The sequence below is a fragment of the Myotis nattereri genome (genome assembly GCF_964212035.1).
Source record: "Myotis nattereri genome assembly, chromosome: 5".
NCBI classification, from domain to species: Eukaryota; Metazoa; Chordata; class Mammalia; order Chiroptera; family Vespertilionidae; genus Myotis; species Myotis nattereri.
This window is the reverse complement of record NC_138080.1, coordinates 66,302,565-66,328,230: the sequence shown is the minus strand read 5'-3', so window position 1 is coordinate 66,328,230 and position 25,666 is coordinate 66,302,565.

Below are 25,666 nucleotides of genomic sequence, written 5' to 3'. Positions count from 1 at the left end.
CCGTCTTTGCTGCTCTGGCTCATCTTCAGTCTTCCCTCCACCTCTTGGAGCCTACGTATGCAAATTAACCACCATTTTGTTTGTGGTTAATTTGCATATTGCACTGATTAGCCAATGGGAGGCGTAGCAAACGTACGGTCAATTACCGTGTTTGTCTATTATTAGATAGGAGGATATTGTGTATATATATATATATATATATATATATATATATATATATATATATTTAATAAGAGAACATTTATTTGGGAAGTCACAGAGGTAGAAGAGGTAATTTATAGAAGAAATGGGCTTAGGAAACAAATTATAGAGGTAATGGAAGGGCCATTGGAGCTTAGAAGTGAGGAAGGTAAAGATGAGGGGTTTGAGGAGAGGGAAGGGAAAGGCTGAGGCTCAGGAGGGAAAGCTTGCTGGCTAGGTCCTCTGTGCTAAGGGTTTGAAGGGTGCAGATTTTAGGGGAGGTCCAAGGGGAAATTCTCAATAGAATAGTCAGCAGCTTTCCAGGAGTATCCTTTCAGGGAGTATCCTTTCACTGACTGATTGATTGGCACCAGGCAGGGGATCATTATTCACTGCAGCTGGTCCTGAGGTCAGCTTTGGCTTTGCTTATCTGGTTTTCCTGCTCTTCTGGGCCTAGAGCTGAAATACAACTGATGCCTAAATGTTATTTCTAGGGAGGAAAAGGTCAAGGAGTCCAAACTTTACTACCATTGAAATTCAAGGTCATGTCATAAATGAAACAACATAATATCAAAATAAATGTTAAAATCTCAAAATATTGAGAGAATTTTTTTTTTTATGTAGGCAAATCTTTACATTCAAAATATCCACATGGAGTAGAATTTTTGTTTTACACTCATTAACTTTTAAGTAAAAATGATAGAAAACCCTACAACCACTGTGAAAGCACATTTACTATTTTTAAATTATTTATAGCTTTATAAAGATCATTTGCTTTTAGAGTACTTTAGAAAAACTTAAAAATGCAATATTGAAGAGCTCTTTTTAAAACATTTGCTTCATAATAGCTTTAAGATAAAAACACAATTTAATACAACAAAGAAACTTACAATTTGTTATACAAGGGTTTGCAGACATTTTTTTTCTTTTAAATATTTCTGTGTTTGAGTGTGTGTGAATGTTAATGTGTAATATGGATGCATTTTTAAATACATTTTAATGTTCTCTGGTTATTTGAGCAGAGAAATCTGGAAACCTCCCTTTGTAATGAAGAATAGATATTTTTCATTTCTAAAACTAAGATTAACATTAAGGATTAAAATATCACATCTATTCAGTAGTATTTAAAAATAGTGACATGGTCCCAATTATTAATTTTAGAATATCATACCATTAGTGATTCATCAGACTTCTGTGAATATTTCCCTATAAAATGTTTGAGTTCTGTAACAGGTGATCTCTGTGATTCAGTAGTCATCTGACCAAGGTTGAATAAGGCCTTTGATTAGGTCATCAAAAGTCTTAACTGAGTTATTTTATGTAAAATATTTGCATCTCTCCAGATCATTAAAAATACATATGTAGGCCATACATTGTATCTATCTATATCTATATCTATATCATCTATCTATATCATCTACATCTATATCATCTCTATCTATCTATTTTTAGAATTAACAACTTTTATCATTTCTGCAATATTGTCCTCTTTCAAAGGTCTAGATTTTTAAGCAGCTAAAAATAGCCAAGGAATAGAATATTTTTGGACATTTCTTTCTCTATATACTTACTCTCTATCATTCATTTAGCCAGTCTCCTTGGATCTAGTTCTATTTACTCCAAAATCAATCGGTAAAATTTATTCCTTATAATTGCCTCAAAGCTCTAGGCACTTCATAACAAATATGGGTTGGCAGCTACATCTTGTCTAAAAGACAGTCATGCTCATGGTGCAAATTGGAGCTACCACCACCAATCAAATTGTCAAATCAACTCACTAAATGCAAGATCTTGCCAGTGTTAAGTTTTACTAATAATATCAAGGATACAAGCAATGAAATAACATAATTGAAGCAGAGATTGAAGTCTGGGACAGCCGGACTGGCACTTTAGGTACTTCCTTCTGACATCAGACACATGTTCTCTGGCCCATAGTAATATCCTATATAATAAAGAGGTGATATGCAAATTGATTGTAATGCCATCGTACAAGATGGCCACCCCCATATGGTCACAAGATGGCCTCCGCAAGATGGTGGGCAGGGGAGGGCAGTTGTGGGGGATCAGGCCAGCAGGGGAAGGCAGTTAGGGGTGACCAGGCCAGCAGGGGAGGGCAGTTGGGTGATCAGGTTGGCAGGGGAGGGCAGTTGGAGGTGACTGGGCCTGCAGGGGAGGGAGGGCAGTTGGGGGGGACCAGGCCTGCAGGGGAGGACAGTTAGGAGTGACCTGTATGGCAGGGTAGGGCAGTTGGGGGCAATCGGGCTGGCAGGGAGCAGTTAGGTGTTGATCAGGCTGGCAAGGGAGTGGTTAGGAGTGATCAGGCTGGCAGGCAGAAGTGGTTAGGGGCAATCAGGCAGGCAGGCAAGTGGTTGGGAGCCAGCAGTCCCGGATTGTGAGAGGGATGTCCAACTGCCCCCGAGGGGTCCCAGATTGGAGAGGGTGCAGGCTGGGCTGAGGGGCACGCCCCCCCATACACAAATTTCATGCACCAGGCCTCTAGTATAGTTATAAATTCTAAGTAAGGTTTTTGTGTCACCTTATATGATGGAGATCATTTGGGTTATCAAACAACTCCATTTTATAGCTAGAATGGTAAAATACTTGCATCACATGTTTTTTTAGACACTCAGGTCATAAATCCACAGATGGTGGTTTGTTTCCTGTCAGTAATACTAAACCATGGACATCACACTGTTAGATTTCCATAGATAAGAAATTCTGCCCAGCAAAAAACATTAGTCTGTACTGGGTGATACAATTAAGGACAGGATTAGACTGGGTCAGCTGCTTTCTTCTCCATGAGGATATCTCCTTTCTAATAAGAGTAGACATGGGTCATAGCTTTGCTGCTTTAACATTGTTCTTTACAGGTGAGCTAGTATATCTAATTGTAGGATAAAATATTTGCAGCATACTTACTCACACACCTTTGTGCATTCTCCAGAAAGCTTTATCAATGTAAAAAGTAATATTTTGATTTCCATATACCTGATCTTTAGGCTATCTCTAACAATAGTTTTTTCCATTACTCCAATACTGTATGTCTAAAAAAAACTCATTTTCACCGCATATAAAATTCTTCCACTATAATCTGTTTGATATGTCTGCTGCTTCAAATAATGATAATTTTTTGCTAGTCACTAAAAAAAGAATTACAGGATTATGAAATACACTTTATGGATATACATAATCAAAGTCTAATAAACTTTGTAGTTTAACTATCAAGTATATTAAAAGGTTTTCACAAATTCAAAAGACTTGACAAATAATTTATAGCTTTATTCTATTTACATTATCTGAAGAACATTACTCATTTACAATACAATTTAATTCCTACATATTGTGATTGCTGTGCTCATATGATGGTTGAAAGCTATTATGTTATTAACTAATTCTTATTCACATTTCTATATGTGGATAAATTTGTTCACTTTTCTGGAAAATGTAGATATCATTTAGTATACAGTGTAATGAAATTAATATCTTTCAGGCTTCATTTGGTACTACAACTTATTTCACATTATATCTTCTCCCAATGTAATCTGCAGTTTTCTAATTTCAGTTAGATATTGTAATTACAACACACAACTCATATTTAAAAGTTAATAGAGTGAAATAGCTCACATTAGAATCCAGTCCTGTCTAAGGGACCCAGAGCTCCACCAGGGGCTCAGACTACATCTGAGTCCCAGATATTCATCCCAAGGCCCAGATGTCCATTCTGGGGCCCAGACCTCAAACACAGAATTCAGTCCTGTATCAGGGGCCTAGACTCCATCCATTGTCCCAGGGGTGGGCAAACTTTTTGACTCAAGGGCCACAATGGGTTCTTAAACTAGACCGGAGGGCCGGAACAAAAGCATGGATGGAGTGTTTGTGTGAACTAATATAAATTCAAAGTAAACATCATTACATAAAAGGGTACGGTCTTTTTTTTTTTTTTAGTTTTATTCATTTCAAACGGGCCGATCCTGCCCATGGGCCGTAGTTTGCCCACGGCTGGTCTAGACCATCATCCCATGACCCAGAGGTCCAGGCAATGACCCAGACCTCCACTCAGGACCCAGTCCTCCCGCTGGGGCACAGCATTCTATCCCCGGTCCAGAGCTCCATCCCAGGACACAGACCTCCTTCCGGGGTTCAGATCTACACCCAGATCCAAGCCTTCATGCCAGGGCCCAGAAGTCCAACCCGTGGCCCAGACCTCGAACCCATCATCCAGTCATGTATCAGGGGCCCAGACCTCCATCCTGGGCTCACACCTACATCCAGGTAGAAGACTTTCAGGCTGGGCCAAGAAGTACATCCCAGGACACAAAACTCAAACCCAGGATCTAATTCTGTACCAGGTTCCCAGACCTCCATCCTAGTCCCAGACATGCATCTGGGGACCAGAACTCAATCCAGCACACGGAGCTCCTTCCAGGGCCCAGGCCTCCAACCAGGGCTGAGACGTCCATCCCAGCTGCCAGACCTCCATTAGTGGCTCAGACCTACGTCTGGGTCCCAGACATTCATGCCAGGTCGCAGACATCCATCCCATGGCCCAGACCTCAAACCCATCATCCAGTCCTGTATCAGGGGCCCAGACCTCCATCCCGGGCTCAGAAATACATCTGGGTCCCAGAACTTCAAGCCTGGCCCAGAAGTACAACCTGGGACACAAACCTCAAACCCAGGGTCCAATTCTGTATCGGAGGCCCAGACTTCCATCTGCGTCCCAGACCTTCAAGCCAGCGCCCAGAAGTCCAACCCAGATCCCGGACATCGAACACTGAATCCAGTCCTGTATTAGGGGACTAGACCTCCATCTATGGTCCAGACCTCCATTTCATGACCCAGAGGTTAAGTCTAAGACCTGGACCTCCACCCGGGGCCCAGATGTCCATCCCACAACCCAGCCCTCCCTCTACCACATAGCCTTCCATCCCCGGCCGAGACCTCCATCCCAGGACCCAGACCTCCATCCAGGGCTCAGACCTACATCCAGGCCCCAGACTTTCATGCCAAGGCCCAGAACTTGACCCCGGGACCCTAACCTCAAACTCAGATTCCATTCCTATATCAGGTGCCCAGAATACCATCCGGGGCCAAGATCTCCACTGGGGCTCAGACGTACACCCGGGTCCCAGACCTTCAGGCCTATCCCAGAAGTAAATCCTGGGAGCCATACTTCAAACCAAGAATCCAATTCTTATCGGGGGCCCAGACATCCACCCCAGTCCCAGACCTTCACCTGCAGCCCAGACCTCAATCCCAGGACCCCACCTCCCTCTAGTTGCCATATGTACATCCCAGTTGCCAGACCTCACATCTACATCTGGGTCCCAGACCTTCATGCCAGGACCCACATGTCCATTACTGGGCTCAGAACTTGAACCCAGAATTGAGACCTGTATCAGGGGCCCAGACCTCCATCAGGGGCTCAGACCTACATCCATTTTAAGAGGTTTAAATATGTGCAGTTCACATACTCCAGGAAAAAAAGAGCTTTTGAAAGATTTGAATCCTATCAGAATATTTGAACTGAAAATTAAGTATAAACAAACATCTCAGTAATGTAAATGCTCAATCTTCATTTTTCTAGTGAATGTCAACTTGTAGTATAATATGCTGCCTACTAGTGACAGATGTTAAGGAAATATCAAAACATGTCACAAGTTAATATGTCTAATTTTTTTCCTATTTGCTGGTTTTTACAAGTGTATAGAATATCTCCGAATTAAAAAAATTAAATACAATTTTAATTTGGTTTCTTTGGCCTAAATGTTGTAACCCATTTATATGTTTACTGGATATCAAATACTTCTATAATCCTTATGTGATATTATCCTATCTAATAAAAGAGAAACATGGTAATTAGCGTACGACCACTACCCTTCCCATTGGCTAATCAGGGCGATATGCAAATTAACTGCCAACAAAGATGGTGGTTAACCGCCAACAAAATGGCGGTTAATTTGCATACATAGGCGCAATGATGGGAGGCCATAGGGGAAGGATGGTGATTGGAAACACAGGTGGCAGGCAAGAGCCGGGAGGCACTGCCCCTGGCCCTGAATCGGAGAACCGGCCGTCTTTGCCTGCCCCCCTGCCAGTGATCAGAGAAGCCAGAGCAGGGCACGGAAGAGGGCAGCGCCCGCCTCTTCCCTGGCCGCCCCTGCCAGGGATGAGCAACCAGAGATCCCACAGCAGGAAAGAGGGGCCTGCAGCCAGCCCCCCTGTGCGCCTGCCCCTGGGTCGCTGCGGCGATCAGGGAGCAGGAAAGAGCAGCCTCTAGCCAGCCCCCATGTGCGCTTGCCCCTGGGTTGCCACGGCAATCATGGAGCAGGAAAGGGGGGGCTTTAGCAAGCCCCCCTGTGCACCTGCCCATGGGATCGCCCGGGAGATCATGGAGCAGGAAAGGGCGGCCTGCAGCCAGCCCCCCTGTGCGCCTGCCCCTGGGTCGCCGCAGTGATCACAGAGCAGGAAAGGGGGGCCTGCAGCCAGCCCCTGTGTGCCCCTGCCCCTGGGTCGCTGCAGCGATCATGGAACAGGAAAGGGGGGGCCTCTAGCCAGCCACCATGTGCGCCTGCCCCTGGGCTGCCGCGGTGATCACGGAGCAGGAAAGGGGGGCCTGCAGCCATCCCCTGTGTGCACCTGCCTGCCCATGGGATTGCAGATGGGATCCCACAGCAGGATAGGGCAGCCTGCAGCCAGCCCCCCTGTGCGCCTGCCCCTGGGTTGCCCTGGTGATCCCACAGCAGGAAAGGGGGGCCTGCAGCCAGCCCCTGTGTGCACCTGCCCCTGGGTCGTTGCTGCGATCCCAGAGCAGGAAAGGGTGGCCTGCAGCCAGGCCCAGTGTGCGCCTGTCCCTAGGTCGCTCTGGCGATTCCACAGCAGGAAAGGTCGCCCCACCCTGGTCACAACTCAAGGGAGAGTACAACATGCAGTGGAGGCCAGGAGCCTGAGAGATCAACAGAGAGGGGCACCTCCCAGGTGTGGCTGGGGGCAGGCCCCCAGCAGACACACACACACACAAACACACACACGGGATGCCTGCACGGAGCCTCTGCTGCCAGACTGTGGCCATCAGTAGGACATCCACTGAGGGCTCCCGGACTGAGGGGCTGGCTTGGCTGAGGGAACCCCATCCTCCAGTGCACGAATTTTGTGCACCGGGCCTCTAGTCTATATAATAAAAGCATAATATGCTAATTAGACTGGATGGCCGAACAGCAGAATGACCATCCGGATGACCTTCTGGATGAAGCTAGGGTTGCGAGGGCCTATTCCATTGCATGGATTTCATGCATTGGGCTCTAGTAATTTATAATAAGACATATATTTGGTCTTTGTCCTGTTTTGTCACAAAATTCCTAAAACCCTTGGAATTTCTTAAGTGATAACAATAACAAAGGTGATTTAAAAGCCTCTTTAACCACACCTGAGTTGACCATATAATTAGAGGGTTGGAACTTTCAGTTCCCCACCCTGACCTCCAGTGAGAGATCAGGAGAAGGCCTGAAGATTGACTCAATCTTCAGTGACCAATGGTTTAATCAATAATCCCTATGTGATGATGCCTCCATAAAACCTCAGTCTTATAAAAAACAAACAAATAAAAAAAACCCTCAGTCTTATAAGGGTTTGGAGAGCTTTTGGGTTGGTGAACACCAGGAGATGGGAGGAGAGTGATGAGCTAGGAGAAAGCATGGAAGCCCCTCACCTTTTCCCCATACCTTGTCCTATGCATCTCTTCCTTCTGGATGTTCCTGAATTATATTCTTTTTTTAAAAAAATATATATTTTATTGATTTTTACAGAGAAGAAGGGAGAGGGATAGAGAGTTAGAAACATCGATGAGAAAGAAACATCGATCAGCTGCCTCCTGCACACTCCCTACTGGGTATGTGCCCACAACCAAGGTACATGCCCTTGACCGGAATCAAACCTGGGACCCTGAGTCCGCAGACTGACACTCTATCCACTGAGCCAAACCAGTCAGGGCAATATATTCTTTTATAATAAATTTTTCATAATAAAAATATAATGTTTATTGAGTTCTTTGAGCCCCTCTAGCAAATTAATCAAACCTAAGGAGGAAGTTGTTCCAATCTACAATCCATAGGTCAGAAGCCCAAGTGCCAACCTGAACTTGAGATTGGCACCTAAAGTGGGGTGTGGGCAAGTCTGAGCCCTATGACTGACTGATCTCTTAGCCTACCATCTCCAAGTGAACAGGATTAGGGTTGAGTTGTAATGTAGGACATGCAGCTGATTTTTGGACCACTGCCTGGTGGTGTGGGGACACTCCTTCCTCCCCCCGACACTAGAATGGGTACTAAAATCATATCACCTACATAGAGCATTTTCCATTGTCCTATGAAAATATGCACCATGACATCTCCTGGAAATATATTTTTAGTGTGATAAGTTATCATGCACCACGTTGTTCTTAAATGAGTTGGACGAAAACAAAAATAACAACACAACACAACTTTTCTTTTTGACCAATTTATCAATTGAAAAGAAAACCTTATAAGCAGTAAAACAATCATATATAATTATGTATGAATAAATGCATTCTTTGTAAATGACTGCAAAGGAAATGTGAGTTTTCACTAGGTTATAGTGTTTAAAAAATATGAAGTCCACATTAGGTAAACAAGATTTTTTTATTCAATTTTTTTCCATACAAGATTAAGTTGTTATGGATTTTCTAAACTGAGAGTGAATCACATTAAGTCTGATCAAATTATTGTTTGGATATAAACATTTAGGTTTTTTATAAAAGACAAACAGTGATAAAAGATTCTCAAAGCATGACATCTCAATTTAAAACAGCATTTAAGGACAGGAGATTCTAATGCAATTTTACATTCTTATCTGTCTCAATTCTTATAATTTCACGTAGTAGTAAATTTATAGCATAAGTTACTCAACTTTATTCCAATTATACTATTGTAAGTAACCAATAAAATAGCAAAAGACTTGACATAAATGTAAATTAAAATATATCAGTCATTGTTCTCTAGAGAAACAGAACCAATAAGATATAGTGTGTATCTATATCTATCTATCTATCATCTATCTATCTATCTATCTATCTATCTATCTATCTATCTATCATCTATTTATCTATCATCTATCTATCATCATCTATCAGATTCACTCTAAGGAATTATCTCACAGGATTATATAATTTGACAAGTTAAAAATCCATAGGGCAGGACAGCATGGTGGAAACTCAGCCAGAATTCCAATGTTACAGTCTTGAGGCAGAAATCCTTCTTTGTGAAACCTCAAGGTTTGCTTGTAAGTGCTCCAACTGATTGGATGAGGCTTATCCATATTATGCAAGGTAATCTGCTTTACTTACAGTCACCTTCTTGCAAATGTTCATCACATTTACAAAATACCCTTCACAGATGTTGTCCAGGGAACATCTAAACATCGACTGATCTGAAAAAGTTTTCTGAGCACTAACCTTGACACTTCAAGTACACTAAGGGAGAGGGATGGGACGTTTTGAGAGGCACTGAAATTCTATCTGGTTTGGTTTTTGGAGTGGAAGTTTAAAATTGTTAAGAAAACACATTTTCAGAATGACATTAGAACTGTTATGAGACCTGCTTTCCTCACAGTGCGACTGACTATTTGTATGAAATTATAATATGCATGTGAAAGTTATTATTATAATTTTAGTAGTAGGAAAAAAGAAATCCTAGCCCAAAGGAATTTATAATCTAATAGCAGAGTACTGAAAAACATAGAATACCCTTGAACAGGTTTAAGTTTAGAATCAAGGATAGCTGTTTTGTAACATTCACATTTCTAAAATTTCTCAAAGCTATGAGTCAACTTAAAATATATTCCCTTTTTCCAAATCTCAAATTTAAAAATCCAAGAAAATTGTCTGGTTGCTCTTATTTCTATTTTGTTTTATGCACTTGAAAATTTTTAAAAATTACAATGAATATTTGACTTTTAAAAGAACTTTACATTGATTTGAGACAAACTTTGCCAAAATACAATTTTTTTCCCTGTAGCCATTTAATTACTCTTACCTGATTAGTCGCCTTCTACTTTATTCTCCTTAAATATTCTGTATGTCATCTCTTGAAACTCGTCAATACCATTTAACATGGAAATAACAGGCGCGTCTCGGCACGTTGGCTGGTCTCCAGGGAACATTTTCTTTTATTGCATTGTATACCATCGCATGGTCTTTACTGTGGATTCACATGAAATGTGCCTGATAATTTCACTGGTTATGACATTCTCCTCCTGCGGGGAAGGGACTGCCTTGCTGTGATAACAAGCAGCATATACTAGTACTTTCCACTCTGAACTTCGAAGGATGATTTTCTGACAACTGATGCTGAAGATGCATCATTAACACCTGGCTAAAATTGCTTAATTGCATTTTTAAGGGAATTCAGAATATGTCACCTTCCTTTGAAAATTAAGGCTTAATTTATACTTGATGAAATCTCTCAAATATATTTTAGAAAACAAATCATTCTTTATGTTTCTTAAAGTGTATAGCCACGCAATCTAATCATGGAATCTATAATAATAAAAACGTAATATGCTAATTAGACCGGATGTCCTTCTGGGCGACCTTCCAGACCAAGCTGGGGCTGTAAGGGAAGCCTGGGTCCCACTGCCAGAGGGAAGCTGGTGCCAGAAGCCAGGGGAGGGAAAGCCTACTCTTGCATGAATTTCATGCATTGGGCCTCGAGTTTATTAATAATATGCCTTGTATTTATTGAATAATAAATTAAAAACTTTGATTTTTCTTTATATTTTATGTAGTTAAGAATATTGCCTATGCCTTGTGTATAGTTCTCTAGTAAAGATGCATGCTCAGTTATCTGAAAGTCTGTAATGTGTACTTTATTGATATAACTAAGTTTTTCAGTATCTTCACTTTAACATAGCTTACGTTTTTGAAAATACTAAAAGTAAGATACATATACTCCATAGTCAATACTATTTAATTATGTCTAATTATATTATAACTAGAGGCCCGGTGCACAAAATTTTGTGCACTTGGGGGGAAGGGGGGTCCCTCAGCCCGGCCTGTGCCCTCTCGCAGTCTGGGACCCCTCGGGAGATAACGACCTACTGGCTTAGGCCTGCTCCCAGGTGGCAGAGGGCAGGCCCAATCCCAAGGTGCAGCCTCTGATCAGGCTCAGAGCAGGGCCGATTGGGGAGTTGGGGCGCTGCCCCCTGTCATGCACAGAGCAGGGCGGATCAGAAGGTTGCAATGCTACCCTCAGTCACACTCAGGGTATGGCCGATTGGGGGGTTAGGGCACCGCCCCCGTCACACTCAAGGCAGGGTCGATGGGGAAGTTGTGGCGCCACCCCCTGTCATGCACAGAGCAGGGCCAATCAGGGGGTTGGGGCGCTGCCCCCTGTCACTCACAGGGCAGGGCCCATCAGGGGGGTTGGGACTCTGTACCCTGTCACGCACAGAGCAGGGCCGATCAGGGGGTTGGGGAGCTTCCCCCTGTCACTCACAGAGCAGGGCCGATAGGGGAGTTGGGGCACCACCCCCTGTCACACACAGAGCAGGGCGGGTCAGGGGGTTGGGGTGCCGCACCCTGTCACCCTCAGGGCAGGGCCGATGGGGAGGTTATGGCTTTACCCCATCACACACAGAGCAGGGCCGTGGGGGGGTGGGGGGGGGGCGCCGCACCCTGTCACACACAGAGCAGGGCCTATCAGGGGGTTGGGGCACCTCACCCTGTCACACACAGAGCTGCAGGGCGATTGGGGGGTTGGGGAGCTCCCCCCTATCAGGCACAGAGCAGGGCTGATCAGGGGGTTGGGGCGCCTTCCCCTGTCACGAACAGAGCAGGGTGGATAGGGAGGTTGTGGCCCACCCCCTGTCACACACTGAGCCGCAGGGTGATCAGGGGGTTTGGGCGCTGCCCCCTGTCACGCTGATCCCAGTGCTGGGAGGCCTCGTGGCTCTGCTGATCCCAGTGCTGGGAGGCATATTACCCTTTTACTATATAGGATAGAGGCCTGGTGCACGTGTGGGGGCCAGCTGGTTTGCCCTGAAGGGTGTCCTGGATCAGGGTGGGGGTCCCCACTGGGTGCCTGGCCAGCGTGGGTGAAGGGCTGAGGGCTATTTTCAGCTGGTCACACCCCCTTCAGGGTGGGGGTCACCCTTGGGGTGCCTGGCCAGTCTGGGTGAGGGGCTGAGGGCTGTTTTCAGGCTGGCGGGTGACGGAAGCTCCCAACTGCTCCTTTTTTTCTTTTTTTCTTTTTTTATTTTGGGCCAGCTTTATCTCTGAGGCTCCAGCTCTTAGGCCTCTGCTGCTGAAAGCAGGTATCTGGTTTGTTTCGATTCTATAATCAAAACAATGTATAACTCCAGCTCTGAGATCCCGGCTAGCTGAAAGCAGGTTTCTGGGGTTTTGTTTAGCTTCTATATTTGTTACAATGTTTCAAACTGCAGGCTCAGAGGCTGGCAAGGCAGGTGGGGAACGTTGGTTTCCTCCGTCATTGAAGCAAGCAAGCCTCATGTTAGTTTCAAGCTGCCTGGCTGCTGGCCACCATCTTGGCTGGTAGTTAATTTGCATATCGCCCTGATTAGCCAATGGGAAGGGTAGTGGTCATAAATTAATTACCATGTTTCTCTTTTATTAGATAGGATTATTAATAATATATTGTGTGCAAATGTCACATTAGTTTTTCCAGGAGATACAAAAGCGATTTTTTAAAAAAGGAAAAATCAATTTCATTGTTTCTTTCTTTGCCCATTACATGGTAATATGAAGGAAACAAATGACCAGGAAGGGGCACAAGGCACAAATGTCTTGTGTAATGTTGATATTTTGATGATATTGGATATTTCCTCCTTGTTATGATTGCTTTCACCTTGTCATAGACATTTTGAAAATGTTTAGCAAAGGATATTTTGTTTGTTTTAATGATTTTCAATTTTGTCACTGTTGCAAGTGATAGGCATGTTTAAATGATCCTGACAAACACATTACTTAAAAATTAAGAATAGAAAATTAGATCTTTCTAGGAAAGAGAAGCTAATATATATAGTTGATAAATTAGATATTATTTATCATACTGTTCTGTCTATGCTGCTCTGCATTTGCAGCTGTTTTATTTTGAAATCTACAAATATTTAAAAGATGCTTTTTAGTGTTTTTTTTTTCCTCTCTATGCCAACCAGGTTTTGGTAAACAGATTATGTGAGACATTCCATAGGTTCCCATATGCATTTATTGTTGTGACAAATATTTTAGGAAACTGATCAATTTTCTTAAGTAGGTCTGAGTGAGCCTTGTTGTGGTACACCGGTTCTCAACTTGTGGGTCGCGATCCCTTTGGCGGTCTAACGACCCTTTCACAGGGGTCGCCTAAGACCATCCTGCATATCAGATATTTACATTACGATTCATAACAGTAGCAACATTACAGTTATGAAGTAGCAATGAAAATAATTTTATGGTTGGGTCACAACATTAGGAACTGTATTTAAAGGGCCAGAAGGTTGAGAACCACTGTCAGGTAAAAGGTAGATAAATTGTCCTATATTTAAATACCTAAGTTCAAGAACAAAAAGAAAAGGATGTGAAGAAAATATCATCATTCCTTTACCAGTAATAATAATGTTCCTCTATACATGGATGTTATATTATCTCAAAAATAATCCTATCTGCTGTCTTCTATCTCATATAATTCAGTTTAGGTTTAGATTTCTTACACTCCATTTTCTAAGGCAGGCAATTATGGAGCTATAATACTATCAAAACTAAACCTTCAAAATCTCTCAATAAATATGATTATGAGTGACTTGTGTTATTTAATTTAGTTATAATTCACCCATTCACTTAGTTAACTCACATGAATATTTCATATGAATAATTGACATTGGTGATGGTTTATAAAAATAATAAGAGACTAATATCATTTCTCATCACTTGTACTGAAGTCATTTAATAGGTAAGTAAAGAGATTTATGGAGTATGAACAGAATCTCTTGTCTTTTTGGTGTCCTTCTTCAAGGACACATGTTCTTTAATTTAAGAAAATATTCTGTCTGGTACTTTGGCACACATTTCCATAAATTTTACTTTATTCTCTCTTTTTTTCTGTTTTACAATTGGAATGGGAAAAACCTGCACTTGAGCCATTGGAGGACAAGTAGTAACACTCACTCATCCCCACTTGTTCCCCCATATCTATGTGTGCGTGCACACACACACACACACACACAATCCAACCTGAAATTATGAGACCAGTAATACAAGTATTACTTTTTCTATAAAATGAATGACATTTAAATAAAAGCCATCGTTCCTGTTTACAAAACATCCACGACTAAAATTTTACATATCCTATCTAATAAAGAAAGAATATGCTAATTGACCCTCACACTGTTGCAAAGATGGCGGCGCCCATAGCCAATAAGGAGGGAATACGCTAATTGACTGCCCTGCCCTTAAAGATGGTGGCACCCACAGCAACAAGGAGGGAATATGCTAATAACTGCCCCACCCTCAAAGATGGTGGCACCCAGTCCCCTCAGCGCCCCCAGCCACCCAGGGCCACCTGAGGCTCAGGTAACCAGGGCTGGCTGAGGCTTGCGCTGCTGGCAGTGGCAGTAGCAGAGGTGTGATGGGAGCATCGCCTTCCCCTGATCACCAGGTAACCTCCCGCCCCTGAGGGCTCCTGGACTGTGAGAGGGGGCAGGCTGGGCTGAGGGAACCCCCCCTCCAGTGCATGAATTTTCATGCACTGGGCCTCTAATATATATATATAAATTAATATATATGAATCACTGTTCTGACACAGATCATTACTCATTATGTAATGTGTATTTCAGATAACATTGCTTTGCTATTATCCCACCAAAAAGTTTTCTAAGGATGGGCTCCCTACTATCATACACATTTCTCTAACACTGACTTGTTGATTGCTTTTCACTGCTTTCCGGAGGTGAAAACACCATCTGAAAAATTGACTACTCTATCACTTACTAGCCCCTTCATATTAGCTGACCAACTATGTTCTTTTTTCCTCTCTGAAAGTAGTAGTTCATCCTCTCTCAGTGCTTCCTAACAGTTGTAATAAAAACAAACAAATGAAAAACAAAACAAAACAGCATTCCTTGAGACATAACTAAGGTGGGCGTAGTTGGTCAGCTATTGGGAAGGGATTGCCACGTATTCATGTCTGCATGTGCTTTCTCAGGAGTTTTATTTAGTATCTCAAAAAAAGTTCACTTTATTTGATTCTCAATTATACAAAAATGTCCACTGATATTGACTTATAGATAAAAATGTTTAATTACTACAATTTTCCCCAAATTTTACAACCACCACATCTTCTATTATTTGAAGCTCTATACTTTCCTCTCCATAAAATTATTTTTAATGGCTAACCACATCTCATCTTTGGTCTTATAAAAAGATTTAGAAGAAAACAGGGAGCTAATACTGCAGACTCAAGCTCTATTCATTTTTAAGCTCTGCTGCTAGTGCAGTTTGTTAAAGGGCAGGTTGAAATGTGAACTCCGTATATTAAATTCAAAAAAACGATTCATTTGGCAAAACCATTCATGTGAAAAAATGTGTAAGCAAATGAGATGGAGTGAACCGTTTACTCAGAAGGCAAAGCTGTCACGAATGCTTCACCCATCATCTGGTTGAAAGTTTCTGCCTTTATTAATAACTCCATTATTAGAGAAAAATATCAGATATATATTTTTCTCTAATAAGGGAGTATCCCTTAACATGGAAAGATGTGCCTGGTTTAACCATGGGGTGGAAAGGGAAACTTGTGTGCTCATGAATTTGAGACGCCACAAACTTTTTAAACTCAAACAGCAATTACCTTTATCCAACTTCACCCCTGACCTCAATCTTGCCCACACTAGGCCATTTGTGCCCTACAGTCAGTGTTCTGCATGGTGGGGGAATCAAGAATTGAAAGCTTTTTGTTTCTGGAAACAAAGGGTTATAGGAACTTCCATGTGCTGTTAGCAATCAGGACTTGTGGAAACGGCCATTATAATGAAGCACTAATCAGATCATTGAGTTGGGGGAAACACGTAAATTGTTTTACATGTCTCTATTTTCATATTTCTGCTTTGTTTTGTTTTGTCTTGTGATTTGTACAGTACTTGATGGCACTTTCAACACCTCTAAATTTCAACATCACTAAACCTAAATACATATTTTAAAAGTATTATGTTACCTGGTAGTGAATGGCAATTACTAAAATGACCAATAATGTCTATTTTAAAAAAAAATGTTTACCAGATACTTTATTATAAAATTTATATATGCCATTTCATTTAATAGACATTTATTAGATAGAATATTTTACTCCCATTTTACAGATGAATAAAGTAAATATGTAAGAGGTTGACTATTCCTTCAATAAAAATGAGGTTACCCTAATATTACAGTTCATCTGTGCTTCCTCATAGATGTTTAAATAGTTGACCACATACTATATTGTAATTCAGGGCAGAAAATATTGTTTCTATTAAATGAAAATGGTTTGTGTAATAATCATTCTTAGCTACAAGCAGTCATTACCTATACAGTAAGGATAACAAAATATTCAGAAATTAAACATAAACCTATGAAAATATAAAGTACATTTTGTCCATGAAAAAAAAAACCTATTTTTGATTTTTCAAGAACAGAAATTGATTCTGATTCCTGATATGATGGACTAAAAACCAACTGGTAGGCGATCCACTGTAAAACAAAAACAATGCAGATAATGCCAAAGTTCTGGGGAGGACACAGAAGCAGGAAGACTCTGATGGACACGCACACACTTTCAGAGATGGCAAGGAGACATGTCCTGCACGTGTCTGTGGCCTTTAATCTGGATGTAAGAGCAGTCTTTGGGGCATATATTCACTACCTGCAGAATACACAAGAAGCCCAGTCTTTCTGGCCAGAAAAATAAATTTTGTAACACTCTGAAACGGGGTGCGGGGAGCGGATCCCCCCTTGCAGGTTCTTGCCTCACGAAGTTTGAAGAATAAAATTCTCAAACTAGAAGGACTTGTTAGGAAAAGGGTGGAAATTTATTGGAAGCAAAGACAGACTCCCATGCAGGGAGGGGTTCCCAAGTGTGTAGCCCACGAAGACCCTTTTTCTAAGGTTTATAAATGCTGTAGCTCTTTGTCTCTTCACGCTCCCTTCTAATTGGACCCCTTTCCCATTTTATGACCCTGTGCTTTTCTAATTGTTCACCCTTTTGCAGAATATTAGCTTCAAAGTCCAAAACCCACGTGGCTCCCTCCTCTCTCTCTCCCCTTTATTTTGCAGCATTCCTCTTATCTCTTGTGAACACGTTGCCCGCTTTCCAGCATCTGTGGACATTTCTCTATCCTATGTGAAAATATGTTTACTTTTCCCCATACTCTGTGACTTTTCTTTATCCTCTGTGAATGTATGCCTTCCTCCCCCCTTATCCTGTGGCACTTTTCTATTCTCTGTGAATGTATGCCTTCTGGCGGCTCCCAGTCCTCACCCATGCCTTCCTCCCCCATGCACCCTCTTTATTCCTGACTCCCTAAACCTGCCTATTTTGTCCCTAGAATTTCTTTTACTATGAACATTAAGAAGATTAGAGGAATTTCAGGAAAAAAAAGGAGCTAAAGAGGGAATTCCAAACCAGTTTCCACATGTTTTTAAAATAGATTTTTATTGATTTCAGAGAGGAGAAAGGAAAGGGAGAGAGAGAGATAATTATTGATTGGCTGCCTCCTGCACACCCCTCACTGGGGATCAAACCCTCAAACCAACCATGACCTCCTGGTTCATAGGTCCACACTCAACCACTGAGCTACACTGGCCGGGCTGTTTCCACATTTTGACTGAGCTTTGAACGATGGATGGAACAGATTCAAACCAGCGAAGGCAGCAGTTCTTAACTTGTGGGTCGCGACCCCTTTGGGGGTCAAACAACCCTTTCACAGGGGTCGCCTAAGACCATCAGAAAACACATATATAATTTGCTTTGTTCAATTTTTAACAATGAAAATACATCCTGCATATCAGATATTTTCATTACGATTCATAACAGTAGCAAAATTACAGTTATGAAGTAGCAACGAAAATTTTATGGTTGGGGGTCACCACAACATGAGGAACTGTCTTAAAGGGTCGCGGCATTAGGAAGGTTGAGAACCACTGAGCTAAAGAAACAGGAGCTGAACTGAGACCAGAGAAGCCACTCAAGAAATATTTCTTGCTAAAATTAAGGGGGGAATGCTGAGAAACATCACGGGACCCAGAAGCCTTACAATTTAACCTTTTCAGTATTGAGGATACAATCAAAATTAACTGAAATATGAAGAAACAAAAAATGTGACACATTCTCAAGATCAAAGAATTCTAGTTGTGTCTAGAACTGAGATAAACAAGATAATTAAGTAACAGGCAAACATCTTAAAGCACCTGTTGTAACTTTCCTCAACTGAGCATGGTTTCATTGAATGCGGATCTCAGTGGATAAATAGAGACCACAAAAGGGAGCCAAATGGACATGACTGGACCAAAAGAAAAATATTATGAATAAAATACCAAGCAAACAAAAAGCTGGGATTGAGTAAAGATCAATGCTCCTCTCAGGCTGTTATTCTTGCAGGAAAACTTGTGTAGGTCACATAAGAATGAAATGCAAATGAAACGGTGTTTCAGCCAGCATACAAGGTTTTCAGGCAAGAGCATGCTTAGTGATCTCCTGTCAAAAGAAAGCTAACATCAAAGTTTTCTCTTGCTAATTTGAGTTTTGAAGATATGCATAAAAAAGGAGTACTGTCAGAAAGGGTGAAAAAAATGTTATTGAACAAGATTAAAGAGACAAGATGATGAAGCAGTTCAGTTCTCTCATTAGTTGTATTTTAAAATTCAAGACTGAATGTACAGGTCACAATGGCCACATTCCTTTGAGTTAATAAATCTATTGTAATAACCATAACCTGCATGCCTTTTCCCATATGAACATCTGAACTTTTGCCCACATCTGTGTTCATATGAAGAATGTGCACTTATAAAAAAAATGAGGTAGCATCCTAATATCAGAATTCAAGAGTGAGACTAAATCAACTCTTGCATGATGAACGTGCTTTAAAAATAACAACAAAAAAGAAGATATACTTTATGGTATTTCAGAAGATGAATGATTCTTACAGGGTAAAAAACATTGGATAACTAAGAGTCCTGGAGATCTGCTAAACTGTCTTAGTGGATAAAATTAATGTCATCCTCGAAGATTAGTACCTAGTAATACAGCTGCCAAATGTAGAAGCATGCATTTACCTTTTCTATATTCTGAAGATTATCATTCTAATTTTGCTATTACCACCAATTTCATGATGACATATGTGCAGATATATTTTGAAGTACACTTGTAAGTATATCAATAGTGTGACTTCCTAGCCATCGTTGACTAAAACATTATTGAATTTTTAGTTCCATGTCATGGAGAAAGAATTTTTCTTGATTTCTCAGTGCTCCTTCAAAAGTTCTAGTCTTCTAAGACTCTTCATGCACCATGAGAATTGTATCTGTAGCCACGTGTGACGTTAATTACACTGATAATTTGAGGGATGATACAATCCTTTACCTCCCTGAGAAAGCCAAAGGCTTACAGCTCTAAGCAAAGGAAAATCATGTTTGTTCCACCCTTACCTATGAAATACTCGACAACTCATCTAGGCCAGGGTATCTGTCATGGCTCTTTGTGTGTTACCCACTTGGGAGTAAGCACTGGGACAAGGGAACCAACATACATATCAACTGTGGAGTAATTAATAAGTAATCCAGCTTTTATTCAAAACATCTCCTGTTCTGATAAAAATTAATGTGGATAGCCCTAGCTGGTATGGGTTGGTGGATAGCACGTCGGCCTGCAGACTGAAGGGTCCTGGGTTTGATTCAGGTCAAAGACACATGCCTAGGTTGTGGGCTTGATCCCCAGTAGGGGCGTGCAGGAGGCAGCAGATCAATGATTCTCTCTCATCATTGATTTTTCTACCTCTCCCTTCCTCTCTGAAATCAATTAAAAATATATTAAACATTTCTGCAAATTAAAAAGAATAAAAATTAATGTGAATAAAATTAATAAAGATGTATATTAAAAACCCAATATAAAAATATTGTCAAAATATCCACCAGAAAAATGATACCAAATAACTTTCTTACCAAATTGTCAGGAGTGCACATGACACAAATATAATCTAACCTATTAATATATTTAATGGTACATAATATATAATATATCCATATACTTAAATAATAATATATTTAATATATTGAATATATCTGGGTCCAGGATATCTCTATATCTATTCCAGTTTGGCCTCTTTTTGGCTTTCTTTTTTTTTCCTCCCTGGTTCATTTTTCACTATTTACTCTTTTCAAAGAAATTCTGTGTGTGTGTATGTGTGTGTGTGTGTGTGTGTGTTTCTAATTATTCTGCATTTTTCCTAGATGGGAGGATTAGAATAACTGAGTTCCCCCATCACATGAATAAAAGGAAACAGAAGTTAGATTACTTTCAATGTTATTGCTTAAAATGTTGCAAGAAAATTGTGAATTTCTATGAAGACACAGGCAAAAGAGGGGTGTTACTCTGCTTAAAGTTGAAGACGAGGCCATGTAAAGAAGAATATGAAAAGTCTATACCTGTGGTCGGCAAACCGTGGCTTGCGAGACACATGCGGCTCTTTGGCCCCTTCACTGTGGCTCTCCCACAAAATACCACGTGCGAGTGCGCACGTACAGTGCAATTGAAACTTCATGGCCCATGCGCAGAAATCAGTATTTTGTGGAAGAGCCACACTGAAGGGACCAAAGAGCCGCATGTGGCTCGCAAGCCGTGGTTTGCCTAGCCGCAACTTGCCAACCACTGGTCTATACAATGAGGAAGAGAAAACTAGAACTTTTAAAGATAACATGATCAATATAATGGAAAAAGATAATGGATCCATGGAAGGAATAATAGATATACTAGGTACTGAGCTGGAAGAATGGGTGGCATAGAATAAATGAAGGACAGGATTATGAGATATGAACAATAATGTCAAGTTCTAAAGACATTCCATAATTTTCTCAATTAGCTAATTACTCAGTACATATTTTTGACATTATTATAATGTTTCAGGTTCTAAAGAAAATAATATAGATTTCTAATCTTAAATAGGCTAAAATTGTTCTTGTGGGAAACCTTTGTACATAATGCAGGAGAGAAGGTTTCTACTCAGAAATCTTTCTGTTGCTGGAATGAGGACATTAGAAGACATGAAGGAACTAGGAAATCTAAGATTGGAACTACGTTAAGAGTTTCAAAGGCTAAATGAGCCCTATTAATTTAGTTTTAGAAAGTCACTGAAGCCCTTTAAAAGAGTTGTTTCTGAATGGAAGTTGGGGAACAAGACGGATTCAGATAAGTGACTGAAGTCGAGTGTGGATACAGAGGGCTAAGCATGCCTTCTACAGCTATCAAGGTACATGTGTTCCCTACCTGACACAGGTGTTACTGATGTCACACTGAATGACTAATGTAACCCCCTGGTCAATGCTGTCCAGGCCCAAGCTATGTACTATGTCTATGCATCATCAAATAGTGTAAAATATTTTTTCTTCTTTTTACATCACAAGCTTGGCATGTCTTACTAGCATCCTCCCACGTGGATTTAGAAACAGACAGTGTTAAGAATGTATTTGAATATAAATATTTGTGTCTGATACTTTCTTAATGTACATAAAGCAATTAAAATATTCATGCCATCTGATATCTAATTTATTCAGTGAAAATCAGTATTCTGAGAAACCAATCTATCTACCAAAGGCACTGCTAAAAAGCCAGGACAGGAGCATGGCCATGATAAAGTCTTGCAGTTTGGTCTGAAAACATGACCTTGAGTCCAGAGTTTACCATTTATTTGCTTCATGACCTTGGATATATGACTTGTATTGTTATTTTCCTTGTGTGTGTTTGAAATAAGACAATGCAAGTTTACTCTTTGACGTCGACATAATGTTATGAAGACACTTTTGGTGCTTTCTGTTACATTTTGGGTGTTCTGCATTGTTGCTCTTAGAAAACCTTGTCTTGCTTTGCCTACTTACACTAAAAACATAGCATTTTTCTTTGTTTGCAGGTCAAATATGTGGTGACAAAAGAAGATTGGACTTTAGGTGGTAAACACATATGCGATATACAGAGGCTGTACCTAGAATTGTACACTTGAAATCAATATAATTTTATTAAGCAACATCACCCCAATCAATTTAATGAAAAACTAGCATTTTTAACCATATGCCTCATCATTGTCCAGGTGCACGAAACACTGCCATTTTTCCATTTCTAGAAATTCTAATATTTATTCTCAAGGAGGGTGGCTTTTTAAAAATATATATATTTTATTGATTTTTTTACAGAGAGGAAGGGAGAGGGATAGAGAGTTAGAAACATCGATGAGAGAGAAACATTGATCAGCTGCCTCCTGCACACTCTATACTGGGGATGTGCCCGCAACCAAGGTACATGCCCTTGACTGGAATCGAACCTGGGACCCTTCAGTCTGCAGGACGACGCTCTATCCACTGAGCCAAACCGGTTAGGGCAAGGAGGGTGGCTTTTAAAACTTTCCTTGATAAAGGCTCATAATGTATTTTTTCCAATCGGTCATTTCCAAGTGAACTGTAAGTAAAAAAACACACACGCACACAAAAAAACAAAAGACCTAACCAAAGACCTACATTCTTTTCCTCAGAATATTTTAAAGTTATTTTACTTATTCAGTTTTCTACTATATGACATCAGGACATATTACATACCTCTTACCTCCTTTTAGCACAGCCAGTCATTTTTTTTTTTTAATTTAGCAAATCCTGTTACACATTCCCCATCCCCCCACCCACCTGATATATTAGGAAAAAAATATTTTTCTAAAAAATATCTTATGATTTTGATAACTATGAGTTAATTTTTAAAGTGTCTTTTTACCTGTGTCCCTATCTTAATATGGTGCCTGACATATATCTGATATACACTGACTGGATACATGTTGATTGCAACCTATAGACTAGTAGACTATAGACCATTTTTGGGTTTAAGAATCTGAACATAAAGTATAGACTTGTATAGTTATGGTAAAAAGGACAATTTCTACACATTAAAGAAGTATTAAAAACTCTCTTGTTTGAAAAACTTAATCAGATTTTGTGAAGTAGCTTTTTGTTTAAATCATTGATTAAGTTTCTGTAAAAAATATTAAATATGGGGGCATTAGTAGCTCAAGAGTTCAAAGACATCTGGAAATATTTTAGATCTTTTTATTTAAAAGAAAACAAAGGATTATTTAGTCATTTCTTTCAAAAGACACACTAATGCTATAACAGCGAAAAATCTATTTACTGAGCTGGTATTTCTTTTATTGCTTTCCAAATAAACTTGCAAATAAGGTAAAATCAATTAAAGTTAATAGAGATTTGAGGGGAGAAAAATAGGGAAGAGAGCAAAACAAATCTCATGATGAAATATTGGTTAAAAATGCAGTAGGTTTTTCTTCTTAGAGAGGACGTAAATAACATCCAATTTATTCCTCACATTATTTAGGATCCAAGAAAGAAAATGTTTGTGTTTATAGTGATGACTTGCCTTTTATTCTCTAAAGGTGGCTGGCACTTCTGCGGGACCTCCTAAACAACTGAAGTCCACAGACATGCAGCAGATTTTATTTTTTCTATCAAAAGTTTTTATCCAGTTTTTGTTATCACGCACTTTTGACTTTGTAGTACTGAGACTTCATAGCCTCACTTAAGAATGTTTTTTTTTTATCATTTTAGATGGGGACACTCGTCTGCAAGTATAGTTGAGCCTGTAATCATGGAAAACAAAATCAAGGTGGCTGATCAACACACAGGAAAACTGGGGGAACAACAGAGCTAGAGTATAGCTGCAATTACAGCATCGCATCATTAGGAAATTAATTCTGAATTCTCCTCTATGACCTTTGAATCATTACAGGAAATCGTGATTACATCCAACAAATATGTATTTTCCATTTGATTTTCATATCTATACCTGGAATATGAATTTTAATGTTCTCAAGCTATATAAACTCATAAATTGATGGAGCTCTTAACAGACTAAGATTATGATTTTTGTGAGAAGTGAATCAAATAACAATACAATGGTGAGAATCAAAATTTATACAAATCAATATTGTGGGACTGAATTTTGAAAAATTAATTAATAGTCCAGTCACCTATCTACCTACAGTAAAAAAAGGGTGTGTAACTAGGTGTTTTAATATATGTGACCTCGCAAAGCTAGTATTTACTATTCATTTCCCCAAACATCATTATCATCTTGGAAAAAAAGAGGAAAAGAGGTAGACAGGCATAGCTGAAGAAAGGAAGAGAGCAAAAATTTAATCCCTGGAATCATTAATCCTAGAATCAACATTGTTTAGGGTTTAATAATGATGTGCTCTATATACTGTTAGGTTTCTTATTAGCAAGTTAAATACCTATCTGGTTATTACTTGCTACAAAAACACTGTCTCTGTACCTCCCATAACCAGAAACTTTAATTTTATTTATCAATAATACAAATTATAACTATATATATTTATATTAGATAATAGAAATATGCATATATGGTGTTAATTCCATGAAACAAATATAAAAATCAGATATATTATGTCTCAATATCATTTTGCATATTAGAAGATAAGATACCACAAACACCACTGTTGGAGTATGGGAGATACATTTCTCTTGATTTTCAGGATGCAAGCCATCAGAGAGCCCAATGCTTATCTAGAAAGCTCACTACCACTTTCAATCATGGGCAAGACTTTTCAGGGTCAAATGAAATAAAAGTTCAAACTGTGTCTCAACTTACTGTACCTCCATCAATGTTCTGGCCCTCACAATTCTTCTCTACCAGTCACTTTCTCTTTTAAGAAGCGTCTCAGTTTATTGTATTCTTTATCATGTCTTTATTTTTGTTTCATTAATTCCTGTTGTCAGTTTACTGTCCTTAGTTATCTGAAAGAGATGTTGTGTTATGTCATCAACCCCTATTCCTTCTTTCTGCTTTAACTTTATAAAATTTGCTTGAAACAGGTAAATGTCAAAACTATTACTTTTATTTCCAACATGGATTAGAACGTCTTTTGACCTTCAAATCAAGAACTGCAAGTGAAAAACATACAAGTCCTCAGATTTACACATTGTTCATCAGAGTTTGCATTTTTAAAACATCAATCCTGAGTCCATGGTTCTGTGACTTAATGATAAATTGCTTCTCATCTGTGAATACAATCTCAGGGGCCATGGTTTTTTCAGTATAAAAAAAGTCAATCAAATTAGCCGATATCTAAGTCTCTTCCTGATTATTTATCATTCTTTCACTCATTGTGCTTCTAAGTTATTACTTCTATACTCAGGGGTGCTTAGAGCTACTATTTATTTATTTCC